The sequence below is a fragment of the Canis aureus genome, chromosome 12 (genome assembly GCF_053574225.1).
Source record: "Canis aureus isolate CA01 chromosome 12, VMU_Caureus_v.1.0, whole genome shotgun sequence".
Lineage (NCBI taxonomy): Eukaryota > Metazoa > Chordata > Mammalia > Carnivora > Canidae > Canis > Canis aureus.
The window spans coordinates 31,021,820-31,036,652 of record NC_135622.1 but is presented as its reverse complement, the minus strand read 5'-3'; the positions used below and the strand labels follow the sequence as shown (position 1 = coordinate 31,036,652).

General features: G+C 36.7%; 1 protein-coding gene and 1 pseudogene across 5 annotated transcripts in view; one reads left to right on the top strand and one right to left on the bottom strand.

Annotated features, from left to right (window-relative positions):
• Nucleotides 1-14,833, top strand: part of EML4 (EMAP like 4) — a 160,161-nt gene that overhangs the window by 52,274 nt on the left and 93,054 nt on the right. The gene's annotated exons all lie outside the window — the stretch shown is intronic.
• Nucleotides 14,264-14,347, bottom strand: LOC144281452 (U4 spliceosomal RNA; annotated as a pseudogene).

The window sequence follows — 14,833 nt, the reverse complement described above, 5'->3', positions numbered from 1 at the left end:
ACCAGGAGGGGTTGGGGCAGGGGGAAGAGGGAGAGAGAAAATGTGAATGAGTGAGTTTAGGACTAAATACAGAAAGATAAGATTGAGTTAGTCTGAGGAATTGGGGAGGGGAATCGAGTGGGTTTTGTTTTGTTTTAGGAGAGAGACATTTTAGCTTATTTACTCATAAAAATAAAATTCTAGTGAAATAAGTTTTAAGTTTGTTTGGAGTCCTGGGTTGAGGCCTTGTAGTGCAAAAATATTTAACCTCTTGATTGAGCTGGATCTATAAAACTGTGGCAACAATAACAAAAATAGACTTCATTTGGGGCATATTGTGGCAGAGGGGAAGAAAGGGAGGAAGAGAGTGGGCAGGGGAGGGAGGGAGAAAATATCTCAAAGTCCAGCTACAAAAGAGGAAAAGGAGATATTCAGAGAAAGAAGCTAAAAGGGGAAGAAATATTTAGGGTACTGAAAGATAACCTGTCTTTTCTGTCATTTTCAGTCATTGGCCGAAATTGTTTCTTCCAGATCCTCTTGCCAGAAAACTTCTCACACGGTGGTTCTGTTTTGCTAATACAGCCCCAGTACTCTGCATGTCACTCAAGTAAAACGAGTCTCTGTCTCACCCTTGTTTTATCCTGTCTTTTCTACTGATTCTACATTGCGGCTACAATAAATCAGCCAGTTTTTTGGAGGGTTGTAACTGCTATGGTGCTTTACAGATGTAGGGGAAAATAAAGAAATAACTTCTCTCCTAGGGGACTTTGCAGTATAGTTAGGAATTTAGGATGTAACTTTATTAAAAGATAATTAACAATATCCTGTACTATGATATGTCAGATGGTATAGATTTTCCACACTCAGCTCTGGCTCTCTCTCTCTCTCTCTCTCTCTCTTTTTTAATATTTAAAAAAAGATTTTATTTATTTATTTGAGAGAGAGTACCAGCAGGGGGAGGGTAGAGGGAGAAGGAGAAGCACTCCCGCTGAGCAGGGAGCCAAATATAGGACTTGATCCCAGAACATAGAATCATGACCCAAGTCAAATTCAGACACTTAACTGACTGAGCCACCTAGGCACCAGATCCCCTCTAGCTCCTTACCAGCTTTTTAGCAGGTGACCTTGTTTTCTACTTCACAGATTAAAACTGTAGGTATAGAACAAACATCTGTGCCTGCTTTGATCTTCTTCCCTTCCTTCATAGGTAAAAGTGTCCCTTTAAAAAAATATATTTATTTGAGAGAGAGAGCAAAAACTCTATTGTTAGAGAAGATGTGAAGGGCTAAAATATAAAATATAGCCCAGGGGTACCTCATTGGCTCATTAGGAAGCAGGGGGAGTGGCAGAAGGAGAGGCCGACTCAGGGAGCCCGATGTGCGGGCTTGATCCCAGGACTCTATGATCATGACCTGATCCAAAGGTGTACAGTTAACTGAGCCACTTAGGCACCCCAAACAGTGTCCCTTTTTAAGGCTCATTCTTTGGGCTGTATTCTCTCTCTCTCTCTCTTTTAAGATTTATTTATTCGAGAGAGAGAGAGAGAGGCAGAGACACAGGCAGAGGGAAAAGCAGGCTCCATGCAGGGAGCCTGATGTGGGACTCGATCCTGGGTCTCCAGGATCACGCCCTGGGCTGAAGGTGGCACTAAACCACTGAGCCACCCGGGCTGCCCTCTTTTTTCTTTTTTAAAGTTTTATTTCTTTAAATGGGGCACCTGGGTGGCTCAGTGAGTTAAGGGTCTGACATTTGGTCTCAGCTCAGGTCTTGATCTCAGGGTCATGAGTTCAAACCCCACATTGGGCTCCACTTAAAAAAAAATGTATTATTTATTTAATCTATCTACCCCATGTGAGGCTCGAGCTCAACACCCTGAAATCAAGAGCTGCATGCTCCTCCTACTGAGCCAATGAGGCACCCCTGGGCTATATTTTATATTTTAGCCCTTCACATCTTCTCTAACACTAGAGTTTTGCTGTATGCCCTTTCATATTAGTACAGATCATTCTGTTGTTGATTCCTTCTCCAAGCTCTGAAATTATACTGCTCTTACTAATACTTTGAACAAAACCCCATCATCAACCTTGCACAACACATTCCCCATCCCTCATTGATTTATTCCTCCCTTTCAACTTCAACCAAAGGCCTGAAAATATTTCTTTACCTCCTAGTCACAGTTGAGTGCATCACAGTCATCCTTCTGTCTCCATCACTCTACAGAAACTTCTCTACTTAAAAGTTCCCTAATAATTGCCAAATCCAATGGACTATTTTCAGTCCTTGTCTTTTAATCTTGATGAAGTCTTTAAAATTATGTCCCTTTTTGAATCTATGATTACCTTCCGGCAGTTTTTATTCTGTATTCTGTGCAGGTTCCTTTTTTCTGGCTGTGCTTAAAGTAACCTTGGCCCTATACTCTTATCACTCCAAATCTCAATCCTTGTAACTAGCTAGCAATTATATTCTAATATAGTTCCCAAATGTACACCTTATACTTTAGGCCCTTTTTTTTTTTTTTTTAGATTTATTATTTATATGAGAGGCAGAGGCAGAGGAAGAGAATCCTCAGACTCCCTGGTGAGTGTGGAGCCCACAGAGTGCTTGATCCCAGTGCCCTGAGGTCACAACCTGAGCCAAAAGCTTAACCAGCTGAGCCACTCAGGTATCCGTTTAGGCCTCTATCTTAAGACTTGGACCTTAAGAAAAAAAAAAAAAAGACCTGGACCTAGTTATGCTTTCGTTACAGTTTTGACCTTGGACTGTAAAGTCAAACCTCCACAACCCACTCATCATTCTACTTGCTCATTTCCCATCTTGTTTCTTTTTCTTTAATCCCTATCTCAATGAATGTTACCTTAAACATTTACTCTGTTGTCCAATTAGAAACCTAGGGATCATCCTATTTTTATTTTACTTTTTAAAAGATAATTACTTATTTGAGAGAGAACGCGCACAAGCGAGGAGAGGGGCAGAGAGAGAATCTCAAGCAGACTCTGTGCTGAGTATGGAGCCCAACAGGGGGCTTGGTACCAGGACCCTGAAATCATGACCTGAACCAAAATCAAAAGTCAGACGCTCAACCAACTGAGCCACTCAGGCACCCCAGGGTCATCCTATTTTTAATTCCCTCATCAAATCAATGACCATATTCCATCAATTCTGTTTTGAGTATCATCTCTTAAATCTATCCTTGCATTTCTTTCTTTTCTTTTTTTTTAAGTTATTTGGGAGAGAGAAACATAGGTAACGACAGAGAGCATGAGAAGGGAGGCAAGGAAGAAGCAGGCTCCCCACTGAGCAGGGAGCCCCACATGGGGCTTGATGCCAGGTCTCTAGGATCATAACCTGAGCGGAAGGCAGATGTTCAGCTGACGGAGCCACCCAGGCACCCCTATCCTTCTTTGCATTTATAATTTCTAGTGGAACAATTCCTGGTGTTAAAATTTTTATCTCAGCAGCATCTTGAAAATTTTCTATATATAGTGGTACTGAAATACTTGAATGAATGAATAGGTCTTTGGAAAAGATACTTGACTGTAATAGTAAATAAAGAAGATAATTCTTGAGCATAGAAACTAAGCTGAGATTAGGAACCACACTTTTTTCTGGCCTCAAATCAGATTCTGATTTGAGAAGAAAGGAATGTTCAAGGTGTATAATATACAAATTAGTAGTAATCTACAAGTGGAAGGTGGTGTAAAAAAGTCCCATATACTGATGTATAAGATGAACCTTTTTGTTTTGTATTAGAAAACACTTGTTATAGAACTTCTTAAAACCCTTTTAATCTTAGGAGGCTGTGAACTATCATTTCATTGTGCTACATGTATTGTAAAGAAGAGTAGTTGACACTTAAATTATAAAACAAGTCTTATATTTGTCTAGAGATTGAAGAAAAATATAATAACCTACATTCTGCTTCAGAGCCTCTCATGAGTCAGTAGCAAGATTTTGAACTCCTTTCTAGTTTGTGCCAAGCATACCACATTTCTTTTGTATCATATTTCCCATTCTGTCTGCTTTTATTTTACCTCTGTGATCTCTCCTAAATGTCCTTTGCTTCAAACACATTGTACCCTCCTTGGCCCACTTAACTCCTGTTCATCTTTCAGGCTGCTCCCGTACTTTGATGAATCTGTACCAGGTATTAAGGGAAAGAGAAGTACTTTCTCAAGTCTCACTTGAGGAAACACTCCTGTGATGGTTCCCATTATATTCCATATAGGCTTTTTGAAAATGTTAAATCTGGATTACTTCATTTTTTCATCTTTTATCAGCTTTTCTGTTAGTTTATCCTTGACTCAGTTTTTGTTGCACAGCTCTTAATGTTCAGTTTGGTTTAGGTTTTTCATCCATTTCTTTCTTTTCCTTTCTTTGTTTTTTTTTTTTTTTAATTAAATTTGCCAGTGTATAGTATAACACCCAGTGCTTATCTCATCATGTGCCCACCTTAATGTCTGTCACCCAGTTGCCCTATTCCTCAACCCCCCACCTCCCCTTCTGCAATCCTTTGTTTCCCAGTTAGGAGTCTCTCATGGTTTGTCTTCCTCTCTAATTTTTCCCCACTCAGTTTCTCCCCTTCCCTTATGGTTTCTTTCATTATTTCTTATATTCCACATATGAGTGAAACCATATGATAATTGTCTTTCTCCGGTTGACTTATTTCACTCAGCATAATAACCTCCAGTTCCATCCACATTGTTGTAAATGGTAGGTATTTATCCTTTCTGTAGGCTCCATCCATTTCACAGTATTTTTTTGGTGTTCGTGTGTGTATTTGTGTCTGTGTTTATACCAGTCCTGTTGTTTCTGTTTAACTTTGAGTTGATTTAAATTTCCTTTTCTCAATTATAAAGCTTTCTAAAAGCAACTAATTGAAAAAATAAACCTCCAATAGCTTAGTTTTGACACTTCCCTCCATGAATTAGCTCTTTGATTAACTTTAGAAGTAAAGAAATTATCAAAAGAATAAATTCATATTGCATTCATTAACTTTAACTTGGTTTTATATTGGTTTTGTAAGACTGAGTCAAGATTTATAATTTGAATTCCCTTATACATTTACATTATTGCGAGCACAAGTAGTTTAAAATTGGAATATCCAACCAGTTGATTATGCATTACTATTATAGGTTACTTACTAGTGCAACTGTATTATTTTGCAGTAATTTGGAGAATTAGTTAATTAAAAATGTTCTCATTGTTAATTCATCTTAAGTGAAATGGTTATAATGAGTCAGCCATGTTTTAACACTAAAGTTTCAGAAATCGTTGAAAAGCAATAATTCTTTTAGTTTATTTACAGTTCAAGTAGGTTTTATTTTATTCAAGGAAAAAGGAAATGTGACTTGCCACTTTGCAGACATATTGTTTATTTTATTTCCTAGTACAGAAAATACGTTGCGGGCTTTAACTCTTATTTATAGAAACTCTTTAGTATGTTTTGTGTTTCAGTTTCGGAAGACAAAAACTGAGTTTTGTATCTGAAGCGATTGTATCTTATCCTTAACTGATTAAAAGAAGATAAGAAAAATAGTGTCTTAGAACAACAAAATTATTGTAGTGAATATTCATGTAGTGTCTTAATTCATGTGTTTCTGCCTATGTCTGGAATTTAATCATTCCTCAAAGCAGCCCAAGTTTTTTGTCCGTATCTTTTACCCCCCTTTTGGCTGCAAGTTCTGTTTGCTGTCTCCTTCAGGGTCTTTGTTGCTCTTTATAAAGAAGTAGAAAACTTATTCTTCAGAGAGCAAAGGGGCAGGAGAAGAGCTATCTTAAGAGGTTTTTATTTGTGCCAACATAGAAGTGCTTTGTGGTAGGCCATCTGGACCGGGAGATTTCCTCAGAATGTAAAGTATGTCGTGAGATTTAGAGAGCTGGGATTTGCTCTGGAACTATCTGGGAAGGCAGCAGGAAATACAGACAGAACTGGTTTATATTGCTTGTAACGTAGGTGGTAAGAATGGAAGACAGCTTGCCTGGTCTCGCTTCAGTGTGTGTTTCCTCTACACTTATGAACTTCTGCACTGGTAACGTATCTTTCCTTTCCTAGGAATTCAGACCTGTCTCATAGACTGTACTCATGACAAAAGAAGTCTGAGGACTTGGGAATGCATCTAAATCCATTCTCTCCCCCGCCCCCCCCTCCTCTCTTTAAACATGTGTCAATAATGGCATAAGTATTTGCCTGTATATCTTCATAAAGTACTTAAGACTGAACTCACTGTATAAACAAATATAATTGTATTGTGAGGGCAGAGTGGGCTTTACTCAATTTTTTCTTTCCCTGCCCCCCCAAAAGGATGGCCATTATTATTATTCTTGAGGGAAAAAATGAAAACAGCAGCTTTTAATGGAAAATAATCTAAAAATGCCTCTCTAATAGCAAATCATAAATTGTGTAATTAAGCTTGATGTCTGCTTCTCTGAAGCCTAACCAAAAAATTTCATCAGAAGCAGAATTATCTGTTTTTAATTATTTTGTGTTAAATTAAGTAAGAGTTGCGGGGGGGGGGGGAGGCCATTTTAATTGTGAATGAATCCTGGTGATACAGTGAAGTAAAAGTCCTTCTTGGGACCAGCAACCATACCCAGAGTACTGCAGCAAAAATGTTTTTCATTATTTTACTCAACAGAGCTCTCTTTTAATTTATATTAGTAGATGAATTTTTAGTAAAACTATATTACAATGAAAAAAGTTGTAAAAATGGAAAATAAGTTAGCATTATTTGTATTATTTCATTAAAGCCAGAAATCTTACTTTCATATAATCATATTGTTAACCAGAAGTAATTAATGTTGTCATTTGCTAACAAAATAAAACAGCCAAGCTTTTAACATTTGAAATGCTTTATTTAATTAAAACTTGTTGGAGAGACAAGTGTGATTTTTGGAAGTAGATTATGATAAATAGGGAACCTTGTTTCCTGCATAAATATAAATACATCTTGCTGTTTTTATGGATATACTTTCTTTGGTTTATTTCCACAAATAAATTTTAGCTGTTGTAGAATACATAGTGCATGACTTCTCGATTATAGTCCTTGAATACTTCTGTCTTTATGCAATAAAATCTGAAGACAACCAATTCCAATTTAGAACAAAACAAAAAAATCATTTTGGTTGTTAAGTCCCTTCTGATAGGAATTTACTGATGTGACAGGTCATTTATAATTGTGCTTTGTATTTTGAAGAAATAATGTTTAAAGACCGGGTCTTCTTTTGAGTGTATTGTATTGACTTTTGTGTCTCTTCTTAGCCTGAGAATATTCTTTTGAACATCATTATATTTATATTTATACTTTTACAGAAATACTTTAATTCACTATGCTAAAAATCTACAAATTAACCAAATTTGCATTGAAAATTTACAAAATAGGTTTACATCACAGCCTAAATTAGCTTAGCTTTTTTTTTTTACTGAGAAAATAATTTAAATTTTGTTTACACAGAATTGTAATAAGTGTGCAGAAAATTCATCTAAAATAGTATAAGAGGGGATCCCTGGGTGGTGCAGCGGTTTGGCGCCTGCCTTTGGCCCAGGGCGCGATCCTGGAGACCCGGGATCAGGTCCCACATCGGGCTCCCGGTGCATGGAGCCTGCTTCTCCCTCTGCCTGTGTCTCTGCCTCTCTCTCTCTCTGTGTGACTATCATAAATAAATAAACATTAAAAAAAAAAATAAAGAAGGTTCTATCAATGCAGTTGCAAAAACAGCAGTGAATGCCAAGACATAAGGCAGAATTAAGATATTAAAAATAAATAAATAAATAAAATAAAAAATAAAAGAGTATAAGATAGCAAAAATCCTCAGAAATCCTGCTTCTCAGACATATACCTGTGGACTATAGATCTGTATGTACATGTAAACCTAGGGATATACAGTTCCACACAGAATATACTATAATTGTTTGCCTAGCAGATTTTTTGTTCTTCATAGTATGGTGTCACTCAGCTTATGGTTAGAAATACACATCATCCTTTTTAAGAGCTACGTAGTATACCATAGTGCAACCATTTATTTAATCAGTTGCCTATTGATAGTCCTTTAAGCTAGTGCCATATTTTTTTAAGTTGTAAACAGTGCATGGTATTACTGTCATTTCATGTTTCTTCATGCTAACTAGCTCTTCTGATCTTCTAATCTGCATTATCTTTCTACCCAGTAAGGCCTGCAAGTGTCTTTTTTTTTTTTTAGGCCTGCAAGTGTCTTAACATTAGCAAAGGGAGATCAGAAATGTGTTCTTTGGATGGTATTGTGTATTGAATAATACACTTTTCTGAAATGGGCTATGTTCCCCACCAAAGATTTATAGGCAAGTAAGGGTCCTACCATTAGCCCTCAAAACTGTCATAAAAACCATCTGGTTTAGTTGTTTCTATGACAAAACCTCAGAGTTTTTTTGCAAGTACAACTCTACTTTTTATCTGTTTTGGAATTCAATTTGCAAAGATGATTTCATTGTTCTTCAAAAAATAAAGTGAGGAAACCAACTCTGATTTACTCATCCCCAAAGTTGTTTTCAGAAGAGAAAAATCACTTGACTCCCCTCCCCCGCCAAAGCATAATACAATATATGTTTTGATTGTTTTTATGACAAAGATGTTATATTATCTGCAGATACCTCCCTATACTATCGAGATTCATACATGATGTTGCATGTAGCCATAGTTTACCACTCTGTAATATTCTGTTGAATGTTTGTATCACAGTTTATTTACCCATTTTACAGTTCATGAACATTTAGCTCTTTCCCAGTTTGTTTTTATTTTGAACTATATTACTGTAAACATTTTTGAACGATTATCTCTTGGTGTATGTGTTAGAATAGAGACTGGGAATCCCTGGCAGACAACTTGTTTTGTAAATAAAGTTTTATTGCAGTGGAGCCATACCCAGTCATTTACGTATTTATTAGTAGCTGCCTTTGAGTAGTTGCTACAGAGGCTGTATGGTCTGGAAAGCCTAAAATATTTACTATCTAGCTCTTTAACAGAAAACCTTTGTTAGCCCTAGTATAGGATAGGATATATACACCTAGGAATGAAATTTCTGGGTCATTAGATGTGTGCATTTTCGGTTTTAGCAGATAATTCCATAGTTGGATTTTTTCCACCCAAAGTCTTTGAAACAGTTTACCTACTACCAATAATGTATGAGTTACTCTGTATCCTGGGGAACACTTGATACTGTCACACTTAAAATGCTTTGCCAGTTCAGTGAGTATAGGATAGTATTTCTTATGGTTTTAATTTTCCAAAATTATTAATTAATTGAGGTGATTGAGCCTTATTTTATATACTCATTGGCCATTTGTTCCTTTTCCTTTGAGATGCTTGGTCAAGATTTTTACCAAATTTTCTGTAGGATTATGTCTTATAATTTGTATGAATTCTTTATTCAAGTTATTAATCCTTTACCGGTTATAGGTGTTAAAACTGTCTTCTCCCAGTTTTTAAATTGATTTTTCTCCTTATTTTGTCTTTTAGGATATATTCTGAATTCTAATGTAGATATATCACTCTCTGGTTTATGCCTAGAACTTTCTATGTCTCACTCATTTAGAAACCTCCCCTCTATTTCCAGGGTATGAAGATAGTCCCTCTTACTTTGTAAAGGTTTTATAATTTTGCCTTGAGCTCTTTGATCTACTTGGATTTGACTTCAATATATACTTAATTTTAATGAATTTGTAAATTTTATTTTTTTTTTTAATTTTTTTATTTATTTATGATAGTCACACACACAGAGAGAGAGAGAGAGAGAGAGGCAGAGACATAGGCAGAGGGAGAAGCAGGCTCCATGCACTGGGAGCCCAACGTGGGATTTGATCCTGGGTCTCCAGGATCGCGCCCTGGTCCAAAGGCAGGCGCTAAACCACTGCGCCACCCAGGGATCCCTGAATTTCTAAATTTTAATTTAACTTGGAAACTTTAGCAATTAATTCTTTGTGTATTTTTTTTTTTTCAGCTGGAATCTTTTTCTCACTTTTCTTCTGGGCCTCCAGTGACACAAATATTATGGCTGAGACTGTTTTTTCCTCTGTTTAGTTTGTATATATCATATACATAATGGATGTGTATGTAATATTCATATCTAATATAATTTTTTAAATGGAGAAGTCCTAATTTCAAAGAATATTTTCTCTTCTTATGAATAGTTCAGAAAGCTTGATTATTTAATATCCCATAAAGTAGGAAATTAGATTGAGAAGGAATGTTGCTATAGACAGGTATAGTTAATCTTAACTACAAAGAGGAAAGCAGAAAAGGTAGGGAGAAAGATTAGAAATTTGAAAATGTTATTCTTCCAATTATTTTTTTTATTTTTATTTTTTATTTTTTATTTTTTATTTATTTATGATAGTCACAGAGAGAGAGAGAGGCAGAGACATAGGCAGAGGGAGAAGCAGGCTCCATGCACCGGGAGCCCGACGTGGGATTCGATCTGGGGTCTCCAGGATCGCGCCCTGGGCCAAAGGCAGGCGCCAAACCGCTGTGCCACCCAGGGATTCCCTTCTTCCAATTATTTAATTAGAATTATAGTAGTCTCTAAGGCATCATTCTCTCACAGTGCTTTTAGCACAAAGTAATATTCTCAGTGAAGATGGAGTAATCTAGAAGTGACTAAATTATAATTGCATGCCCTTGTTAGGAAGGCAAGAAATCATTTTATTTTGGAAAGATTTATACAAAGTCATTGGCACTGAAAAGGTGCTAGAATGTATAGGCATGTCATATTCTGATGTGATGTTGGATTGACAACTTTTGCGTATTTAGAATATATTTATCTCTGCAAAGATAATGTATTTCTCTCTTTTTAAAGATTTCATTTACCTATTTAAGAGAAAGAACAAAAAAAAAAAAAAGAGAAAGAACAAGCACAAGTGGGGAGAGGAGGGAGGAGACTCTCTGCTCAGCATGGAGTCTCCTCCCTCCATGAGAGGGACACGAGACTGGATTCCAAGACCCTGAGATCATGACCAGAAGGTTGACACTTAACCGACTGAGCTACCCAGGTGCTCCTACAAAGATATAATATATTTCCTAACTCAAAAGCCAAATTAACTGATTCATTATAGTAAAAGCTTAATGAACAGCTATGATTGTAGTTTTAAACTATAATATTGAATATTGAAGTTTACTAGTTACTGATGAACTCCTTTTTCTCTCCTTTCACCTACCTCAACCCCTGACCCCACAGTGAATTTAACAATCCTTGAGAATTCATTTGTAGTTCATATGTTAGCTTTCAAGGCTAGAAACCATTTTGAGAAGGAGCAAAGACATCAGAGGCTACTGTGGTATAAGGAAAAGGAGCTAATATACTTAAGAAAAGGGAGTATAAAAACCTCCCAGAGGGGTGCCTGGGTGGCTCAGTTATTAGTTAAGCTTCTGACTCTGGATTTCAGCTCTGGTCATGATCTCAGGATTGTGAGATTGGCTCCATGCTGGGCATGGAGACTGCTTAAGATTCTCTCCCTCTCTGTCTGTCCCACACTCCTCTTTCTCTCCAAAACAAACACAAAAACAGAAAACCAGCCTCCCAGAAAGTATATATTTTATTACACACTGATATATTTTGTGAACAAGAATGTGGTGGATTAGAGATGGAGAGAAGAAAAAGAACAAAGTTTTCAAAACAGAGCGAGAACTATGCATTCTATAAAGTCATCTGAGGGAGGAACTCTAACCTCAATTTGCTGTGTGACCAAGAGTAACTCACCAGATTATTCAGTCTTAGTTTATTTATCTATAAAATGGCAGGAGAGGTTGTTGGTCTTTCAGAGATAGTCTGTTTTCTAGCTTTAGTGATCAGTGAGTGCAAATTTAATTGCCTTGTATTCTAGTATGTTTTTAAAATAAAATTGGAACAGTGCGTGGAGGAAACTTTTAAGAACTCAAGCTTCAGAAGTGATGCATTTTAACTTAAGATTAAGTAACAATACATTTTTATGGTGACTTTTAGATAATATGGAAATTCACTGAAAAGCAAAAATTACTTTTTACTCCTATCTTTCTAAATCTTTCTCAGTCAGGAATAACAATCACCAGTTGGATGTGTAACCTTCTAGACCTTTTCTATGTGTACATTATAAAGTTTTTTTTTTGTTAATTTTTTTTTTTTATTTATTTATGATAGTCACAGAGAGAGAGAGGCAGAGACATAGGCAGAGGGAGAAGCAGGCCCCATGCACCGGGAGCCCGACGTGGGATTCGATCCCGGGTCTCCAGGATCGCGCCCTGGGCCAAAGGCAGGCGCTAAACCGCTGTGCCACCCAGGGATCCCCTATGTGTACATTATATACATTTTTAAATACAAAGCTCTTTGGGTTTTTTTTTTAGAAGTATATTGGTGCATATGTATATTTTAATAAAATAATCAGTATGTATTGTTTTGAAATTTGGTTATTTAAGTTGTCTTGTAGATCTTTCAAATTTTTAGTTTATATACCTACCTCATTGTTTTTAATTTTCTACAGTGTGAATGTATCATAGCTTATTAACCACATCCATGGACTTTAGGTCATTTCCAATTTTGTGACAGTAGTAAACAGTGTAATAAAGAGTATCTACACAGCATAGAAACTTATTGAACCCTAACTACATGGCAGTACTGTGCATTATTTTATCTAAAAATTTCAAGCCTAAGGTAAGTACTAATTAGCATGAAGAAATTACATAGGAGGAAACCAGTCACAGAGCTGGCAAGTAGCAAACAGATTTACTTAAGCCATGTTCATGCACTTCTCTTCCATACATAGCTTTTGTTGGTTTCCCAAAGAGATTCTTGCTCTTGAAGAGGTCAAGAACCAAGATTTTAGCCAGGAACGGGTTACAGAATTTTAGAACTATGAGAAACTGTGGGGATCAACTGTTGTGCTCTTTTGTGTCTAATGACCTGTAATAGATTACCCAACAGGGGAAATTTGAGAGTGCAAGAAGGAGCATTGTGATAATGTTTATACTAGTACAGCAAATACATTTGTCTTGGACAGATTGAGATACACAGACACTGTAACTCTGTCCTGGGCCACCATCACCTTTCATGTGGGTTACTATAATCGCCTCCTGTCTGGTCTTATATTTACTCTTATTCTGTTCCAGCCCATTCTCACACAGCAGCCAAAATAACTTTTTCAAAACAAAAACCCGAGTATGTCACTCAGTAGTTTAAACCCTGTTAGTAGCTTTGTGAAAAATATATTTGGTCCTATGATTATTGTAAGAATGCAGTGTGAAATAGAGTAAAGGGTCCTTATATCGTGAGTCAAGAGTCCTGTGTTTGAGTCTCAGGTATCAAGACTAATTTGGTGACCTTGGGCAAGCTATTTAACTTTTCAGGCTGTTTCCTCAAATATATAGATAGTGTGAGGAGGGGGGATGTGGTAATAAATATGAAAGGTACAGTACAAATGCAGGACAGTGTTAATAGTTAACCTTGGGTTGGTTATGTCCTTTGAAAACTGTTCTTTGTGTCTTATCACAGTATCTAGTAGGTCATGTTAGGATATTTACAACTGAACCACCTTTCATGTAACTGTCCAAGTTTCACATAATAAAAACCTCGTCATTGAGGCACCTGGGTGGCTCAGTTGGTTAAGCATCTGGCTCTTGGTTTTGGCTCAGATCATGAGGTGGAGCCCCGTATCAGGCTCCACAATCAGCATGGAGTCCTCTTGGGATTCTTCCTCTCCCTCTGTCCCCCACTCCCCTGCTCACATACTCTTCCCCCACCCCTAAAACAAATAAATCTTTAAAAATAAATCATAGTGGCATAATCCAACACACACAGTGTTTAGCTGGACCACTGTGGAAATGAAAAAAACCTGAAATGTTAAAATTTCTAAAGTGAGAGAGTGAATTGTTCTTACTAGTCCTTTTTTAAGCACCTCAGAGTTTGACAGAACTGCCTTTTATGTAAAAAATGCACCCATATATCCCAAATTATAACTTTGGTACTCTTCTGTTGTATTTTAACATTTATTGGCTGTCAGACATGTCCTAGGCACCTTCCTCCTAACCTGTGTAAAGATGAAGAAATTGAGGTTCAAAGAAGTAAAATAATTTGCCTAAGATTATACAACTAATTGTTGTTAAAGTCTAAATTGAAAATAATTTTTTCCTTTACCAGTAATTCTCAAATATTGTCCATGAAACACCTCTAAAGGCAGAAGAGAGTACATATGTATTCCTGAGACGTCTGTAGGCATATATGATCTTAAACTTGAATATTGTTTACTGCACCATAATAGATGGTGATAGCTTTGCTTTTTAAATGCTGAGGATTCTTTTTGTTTTTTTTCAATTAGCAATAATCGCGCCTCGGATAAACCTCATTGGCTACGATACTGCCACTGCGCAAAGCTTCTTTTTGTTTTTTTAAAGTCTGAGTTAAATTGTCTTTTTAAGAAGATGAATAGCACATTATCTCAGTATGAGAAAAATTGCACACTGTGCCTTATTGGGTGAATGACTGACTTGGTTTATGTCACTCTGGTCCAAACCATTCTTATGTAAGAACCTGAATTCCCCTCTGATTTTTCCAGCTTATGTGAATTAGCCAACAACAATTGAAGTTTCTTTATGTTTGGGTTCTGACTGACCCAACAGTTTGTTCTCAAGTTACATAGCTTTGGAAGTAGTTTGTCATTGCCATGTTATAAACTTCATTTAAATAGTTTTTTTGTTATTATTGTTACATACCTAAGGCAAATAAATACTTGCTATGTACTTTAGACACCACACTCCCCTCCTCACCTCCAACTACCTCCCTGCCCTAAGAGATTGGGACATCAGGGGGTTAGAAAGAACTGCAAGAATATATCAGCAATATTTTGTGCCATTTTAGGAGT